We start from the raw sequence: 7,402 nt of genomic DNA, 5'->3' as shown, positions 1-7,402 counted from the left end.
TTATGGCAGTTAGTGAAACCCACCTAACAACCTCACAAGTGTATATCAAATACTTCCGGTTCGTGAGGGAAGAATGCACAAGCTTCCGGTTCGTGAGGGAAGAACGCACAAGAACACATAGGCAGTAACGGAGAAGCTCCCTTCTCACTGCACTGTCAGTGTTTACCGTCCAGTATGTTTCTTCTGGCTTCTTCTATTCTCCAGAGCAGGCAGTTCGTGGACCAAATATGGTCTGGTACTAATTTTTTGTAAAGTTTTATCAGAATAGACGTACTAATGCATTTGGATAATATTTGCAGCTGCTTCATGATTGTTGGGACAGAGACCACGTGACCTCCAAAGCAAAAAGTATTTTGTATCTGGCCCTTTGGAGAGAAAAGTTTGTCAACTATATACATGTACTTAAATTTTCTGATGGTAAGGTCCCACCCTGCATTCTCTTGTACCTACATGAGCATACTCCTGGAGAGATAGGAAGTACTCAACAAACAGCTCCTCACCAATAGAAACGGAAGGATTGATAGGCTAAGAAATTCTGGCATAATAAGTTATATATAGCTGGTACTTCATTAAAGTTTGTTGAATTAATTCAAGAATTAACTAAGTAATTGCCTAAGTAAGGCAAAATGCTCCAGTACTCAAGAGTGTGGGTTGTGGATCCAAACTTCCAATATTCAAATGCTGTGTGTCCTAGGCAATAAACCTAACCTCTCTGTGCCTCAGATTCCTCCTGAATTAAAAACACACACACACACGCCTTAACAGACTGTGGAGTACTTAGAACAATGCCTGGCACAGAATAAGCACTCAAAAAATACTAGCTATGAAGAAAATTATGAAGAAGAGTTTATTTTTATAAAGTGTATTATTTTTATTTTTCCTTTCGTTGGGGCATATTTTGAAACCATTCTGTAAAAAGGTATGGACAAAATCAAGAGAAATTTCTCCCTTTTCCTGGCGACAATTAAGTTTGAACCAAAAGAAGATTTGAGGTAGATGTTGCAGGGACACCCAAGGACGTAATTGCTAGTAACAGAGTCAGAGAATAAACCAGCACACACCTTCGGAGGGGAACTGAAAAGTCACAAGCACGTCAACACAACACGACTGAACTCTGCCTCTGCTGATGAGAAGTGTCAGTGCCACAGACGAGGTGAATGGCAGGGGAGCTCTTTCACTGAACTGTCAACTAATGAAGTGGTGAGAAATTAGCAGGCCCTGTAATTTACACGCTAATTCTCCCTAATGCCACCTGGGGGCTTCCTGCAGGCAGAGGAGCAGAGGAGTGGAAAATGGTGTCATCCAGCCAGCAGCAAGCCTGTGCTGCTATTCTATCTTTGCCAAGCAACACAGCAGACCAGCTTGTTTCCATTCACCATTCAGGGAGCAATTGGCAGACTTCCCCCAGAATGTGGGCAAGCCTCAGCTATAACAGCAAAATGAAGACAAAGAAAAGAATTTTAAGTCTTACACCTTTTTGCATTTTTTGTATGCGCTCGCGCTCGCTCTCTCTTTCTAAAAGTTGACTCAGCGGGCAACCCTCTACCATTTCCTCAACCTTGACATCTCCCTCTCACCACAAGCATAAGTCATATAAAATTGGTTACTAAATTTAATGCTCTCCCTGAAACAAAACTCAGAAATAAAATGGGTAATGCATTGCTATCGCTGCACTTATAATCATTATTTAAAGGAGCTTTATTTTTCTTTTAAAGCCTTAACATATATTCCTCCAATAGAAATGTGGCTCTGACCACCAACCTCCCCCCTGGACACTCTTGTTAACAAATGCAGCAACAGCTCTCCCCCCAAAAAACACATGCCAAGGGAAAACAGGAAAGGACCGTCATAGTGTGCTGGCATCTTTCAGGCAAGAGGCCAAGTCCACTCTGAGGAGACAGTGTCTGATTGTATATAGAGCTGCCTCCCATATTATAAACATGTATTTCCTTGGACATCCTCTGGACTGCCAAATGAATAATGCTGCATTTTAGTTATCCCTGGTAAGCTAGGGCTAATTTTAAGACCATTACGGAAGGTGAGAATGTTACCGTCTTCTTGGTTTCTCTAGGGTCACAGTGTAATTGTGTGGTGGGAGAAAGGGGGCTCTGGGGATGGCGTAACAGTCACTTCTCATTACCTCCCACTTGCTTCATTACGTCTGTAGACAGCAATTGCCCATGTGTGGATACTTCCATTACACAGAAGGATGTAATGTGCTGTAGACCTCGCACGGTTTTCAGAAAGGAAAAAGGCTGTTTATTCCAGGCACATACCTATCTTGTTTCCATGGGCCATGCCACAACAATGGAAAGCTACATAAGGAATAGATTAATGGTAATCAATACAGAAAAACCAGGCCCCACATGTGCTTATACCCAGTGGGATATTTATATGTGTATATCACTAACATATACCACTTTACATGAAAGGCAAAACCCTCATTTACAAATCCACCGAATTTTACTTTAAAAAGCAGATTCCCTTATTTAAGTGCACTATATACAGGCTTCTTTGTGTCACCTTTCTTAACTGGCATTTATCGTATTCTCATTCACAATCTCTCTCTCTCTCTCTCTCTCTCTCTCCTCTCTCTCTGTCTCTCTCTCTGTGTGTGTGTGTGTGCGCGCGCTCGCGTGCATGTCTCATACACACAAATGCAAAGACTTATTTGCAAGGATGAGTCCTAGAAACCATGAAATATAGGAATACTATTTTATATTTTTTCTTATGTATAAAAAGCTGCAACTAGATTATAAACTAAGGGGAATTGACAAGATAGAGAATTATAGAGTGTTAAAATCAGGAATAAATATTAGAGATTATGTATAATGGAAGTGCTCAGACTTTTTCTTTAAAGAGAAGAAAACCCGCCTCTCCCCAAAAGCTAATGAGTTGCCTAAAAAGAGATGTCCATGATGGAATAAATCTGCGATGCTACATACCTTAGCCTGCTCTTGGGAATACACAATGATGTCAGCTTATTAAACGTTCATTTAATTCAGTATTACCTTATTATTTCAAGGAACACTTTATTTTCTAACTGCAACCTCATCAACATCCTATGTAACAATTATACCACAGGAGGGGAAATCCTATTTTATTAAAGTCTCATCGCTTTTGGCAAATTTTTATATACTGATAATTCTCAAATTGTAGCATGCATTTGAGTCACCTGGAGATCTAATTCTTAGCAATCACTCAGTAAACTGGATAGGGCTGGGGAATTGGAAAACAGTACTTAACAAGTGTTCCTAATGTAGGGGCCTCATAAGTCTACATTGGGAAATACCAATCCACACATATGTTCATTGTTTGAATTCATCAGGAATTGAACCACAGATTCTTACCAAGAGAACTTCACATTTAACAGTTTGGAAGTCGTAGGGAGGTTGACAAAGCTTATCCTGAATTACAAGGGCTTTTGAATATGAAAGTGAGTATACACCTCTATAAATTTACCAAAACTGATGGTCCCTTTAACCTTTACACCTGGGTAAGAGTGCATCTCCTTCACTATGAGACACATCCACTCGCTTCACTAATCCAACTTTGTTCATTTATTCATACAACATTTACAAATCATCCCCTATATGTCCGACACTGGCTGAAACACTGGGAATACAGTGAAAAGAAATGACAAAAATCCTTGCCCTTGTTAGGAGGAGAAAGACAACCAAACATAAATGTAATAATAGTAAATGTTATGGTAAGTTGGAGTTAGAAAGTGGTAAGCGTTATGAATGATGGAGCCGGCTAAGCAGGATCGCCAGTGTGAATGGCCGGGGGGTGTAAGAGAGCTGCAGTTTTTGTAAAGGACAGTAGAACTATTACTAAATGAAAAGTGACATTTGAACAAAGTCTTAAAGAAAATAAGCGAGGCAGCCTTTAGGTATGTAGAGTAGGAGTCCTGGCATAAAGAACAGCCGGTGCAAAGGGAGCTGCCTCCTGCGGACAAGGAGCCACCAGAGGGTGGGTGGGGGCCAGAATCTGGAAGGGAGAGGAAGAGATACCAACCACAGAGGCAGAAAGGACCAGATCCATCCAGGCTTTGACTTTGACTTTGAGTGAAACGAGAAGCTATTGCAGCATTTCGAGTAGAGAAATGTGGTTATCTAACAATATTTTTAAAAGATCTGGATTTATTCAGAATTTCTTAAATGTTCAATGGATTTCTAGTCCTATGCCAGCCACTGGGCTTGGGGCCAGGTATACAAAGATGAACTCTACATCGTCCTTGCCCTCAGAGGGCTCAAAGTCTCTAGGCCTGTGGTACAGATCATTGCAGATCAATGTGTGAACATTTAAAAATCTATTGTCCTTGCCCCTTAGATAATCAGACCTCTGCCCAGTGTTTACTTCAGATATTCAGCATCTACACATCTCCCTGTCCCGGAACTAGAGCAGGAAGTCCTCCGGTCAGATCAGGAAGGATGTTCAGGTGTTCAGCTCTGCCCTAAACATATTATGTGGCCCTTGATGAGACATTAGTTCCTTATTTTTCTCGGCTTTTCCATCTGTTTACACAATTTTCCGCCAAAGTATGTTTTTTTAGTTCTGATGAGATAACCAGCACTGAGAGCTTGAGGGTGTAATGGAAAACTGACAATTTTAATTTTCCCTCAAATTATCATACTCTAAAATAAATAGAGTTGAGTAACTTCTTCAGTTATTCCTTCTGGCAGCACTGCTTCAGCTGAAGACAGTCTACAAGTTGGCAGGCCAGAAGTGATGAGAAAATGATCTTAGTTCCTAGAGATAAAACCTGCTAGTTATCAACAACTGAAATTCTGAGAGAGGGTCTACTGGGGAAAAGCCATTTGCAGCAATAATCTCCTTTTAGAATTTTAACATGGTTGCCTCCTGCTAAATCCTTTGTATTGAGGAAGAATTGCCCCAAATGCAATTCTAAATGATCGCACTTGGCTTGCTCACCTCACCTGCCAGTCATCAAAAAATATATAAGAGATGAAACCCCTGTTCTGAAGAAACAGAAAATAAAAGGACAGAGCTTAAGGAATGTCATTCAGTAACCCGGCATGACTATCAGGGCTGTGTTTGCCTTCAGTGTGCATACGCAGTCTTTATGAAGAGCAACACTATTTTTATCAAATGCTTATGATGTAACCTCACAGAAATGGGGAAGTTGGGGGATTTGGCAGGCAATTGGAAAAAGAGAAATGCAACACAATGCTATTTCAGCCTGAGGTCTGCTTTGGAGCTAAGCTACTCCAGATGTTTTTCTTTTGTTTTCTTTTAATGGCTCTCCTAAATGCAATGACTTAGTATCAGCCAAGGCAGCAAAATTTACAACGTGCTAATTAATAGCAAGATGCTTAGCTAAGCAATACTTTCTCTGAGTGCGTAATTACGTTTTTAGGGTTTTAATTTTTTTTCTCTTACCTTCCTTCTGCCAGATTTTACCAGAGGAATAAGGGAGTATTAGGAACATTAAAAAAAAAATCTCATGTGGCTGAAGCATGATTAATTTTACCTAAGCAATAAGAAATAAGCTATGCTACTTATCCTTAGCCAGTTACAGTAGTTACATCAGTTATGAACTCCAAAGACAAGTTGTACAAGGAGCAAGAAGGGCAACTCACCAAGGATAACTATAGGTTATAGCTACATATAGAGCTTGTTCTCACCATTATCACCATTATTTACCAACTTATTTTTTAAAATTAGAGGGAAAATTAGTTCTTTTTGCCTGTTAGACTCTTGAACTTCAAATTATCAGTAAAACGTTTTGCTGCACCTGCCCTGCCAATCCCCAGCCCTGGATCAATCCAACCACTAACTTTCTCAGCTCCTGCTTCCAGGCAGCTGAGCATGGACAGAGCAAAATCACACAACTCCATTTACTGGCACTCTGACAAATCTATGTTCTCCAGCATCAGCTTGGCCTTCTGTGCTACTGGCGGTCTTTTTATTTGTCCCCAGTCAGCTCAGGTTCAGATTTCCCTTACAGCTGTTCCAAACTATTAACATGCTCTACAATCCCCTCATTCTAAGTGGATGACTTTACTCATATATCACAGACAAAATAGAGCTCCTCTTCTTCCCCTCCATCAGCAAACTGACCCATGAGGACAACTAGCTTCTCCCGCCCCTTCTTCTAAGTCAAAGAGTAATCTCTTCTAATCCCTGAAGTTATAGAATATTGGACACCATCTCCTCAGGCATCTTCAGGGACCTCATTACATCAGGCATGTCCCCTCACGCTTTTGTGTCTTTAATCCATCACTCTCTGAATGCTGCTTTCTACATTTCAGTCTACACATTTGCTCAGCTTTTTCCTTGTCATCCCGTGTGAGCATGCATGTGTGTGCGGGCACACACACACACACACAGAGAAGCTCTCTCACTCATTTCATTTCAGTCTCTCACTCATACTGCAAATTGCCTTGTATAGCAATTATCTGTTTACATGATAGTTTTCAACTGGTCCAGTGGTTTTTAATTGTTGTCGTGTCACAGATCCCTTGAATATCTGATTAAAGAAATGGACCTTCTCCCCAGAGACATACACATACCTACACACACACACACATACACACGTACATACAATTCCAGGTTGCTCACGGACCCCCTCTAGGTAATGTTACTGGAATGTTCATCCACATTCCAGTTCTACTCCTCTTCCGGGCAAACTGGAGAATTACACTTCTTTGCTGACATAAGTCACAGCTTTGGCCAATGAAGTGCGAGTGGAAGTGTTCGGAACCTTTAAAAGCCGGTATGCAATTAGCCATGCGTTCTCTTTTTGCTTTGTCACCAAAACCACTGTGTTCCGGATACTGACTACTCTGTCCGCTTGGGTCCTGAAGAGAAGAGGATGCAGAGCAGAGCCCTTAGCAACCTGCAATGGCCACGGAGAGTGAGTGAGAAATGAACCTAGTGGCTTGTAGCATCTAGAATTAGGGGATGGCCAGTTGCTGTTGCAGGACCTAGGCTGTTCTGCTGCATAGAAGAGCACTCTCCACGAGATATGAAACCATCTATGTTGGAAAGATCCTATTCAGGGGAGTTTAAGGTATCCTCCTTCCTTTTCTTAATGAAGTTCCTTTCACCTCCTATTGATACATTTTGTTCTCTTTACCTAGGCAAATCTTTCCCTGGTTCTTCCCAGGACTCAAATCTCAGCTCGTACATTACCTCCTCACAGAAGTCCTCCTTGGCCTCTTTCCTGCCCCTACCCCAGCCCCAGTCTCTATGATTCACATCAACCATTTTGGTTTTTTTGCAAACTGCATCACAGCTTGTAACAATCTTATTTTCTCTTACTCTTCAGTTCTGAATTCACAATAGAGAATTTTTGCTATCAAAAATGATTCATAGATAACTAGTGTCGTGCTTCTTTCATATGTGAACTTAAGAAAATGGAATGCATTCAAAATAT

At 41.0% G+C, this 7,402-nt stretch overlaps 1 long non-coding RNA gene across 1 annotated transcript; it reads right to left on the bottom strand.

Moving 5' to 3' along the window:
• Nucleotides 1–828: 828 nt before the first annotated feature.
• On the bottom strand, nucleotides 829–6,983 carry LOC116534467. The gene is made up of 2 exons (XR_004261736.1): nucleotides 6,569–6,983; nucleotides 829–1,426 (listed from the first exon to the last, which is right to left on the bottom strand). It is a non-coding gene; the product is annotated as an uncharacterized LOC116534467 (long non-coding RNA).
• Nucleotides 6,984–7,402: the final 419 nt, after the last annotated feature.

This window comes from Sapajus apella, unplaced genomic scaffold, assembly GCF_009761245.1.
Source record: "Sapajus apella isolate SASKATOON/1434 unplaced genomic scaffold, GSC_monkey_1.0 scaffold87, whole genome shotgun sequence".
Taxonomy (NCBI): domain Eukaryota; kingdom Metazoa; phylum Chordata; class Mammalia; order Primates; family Cebidae; genus Sapajus; species Sapajus apella.
The sequence above is the reverse complement of the archived record's forward strand: the minus strand, read 5'-3'. Positions and strand labels throughout refer to the sequence as shown.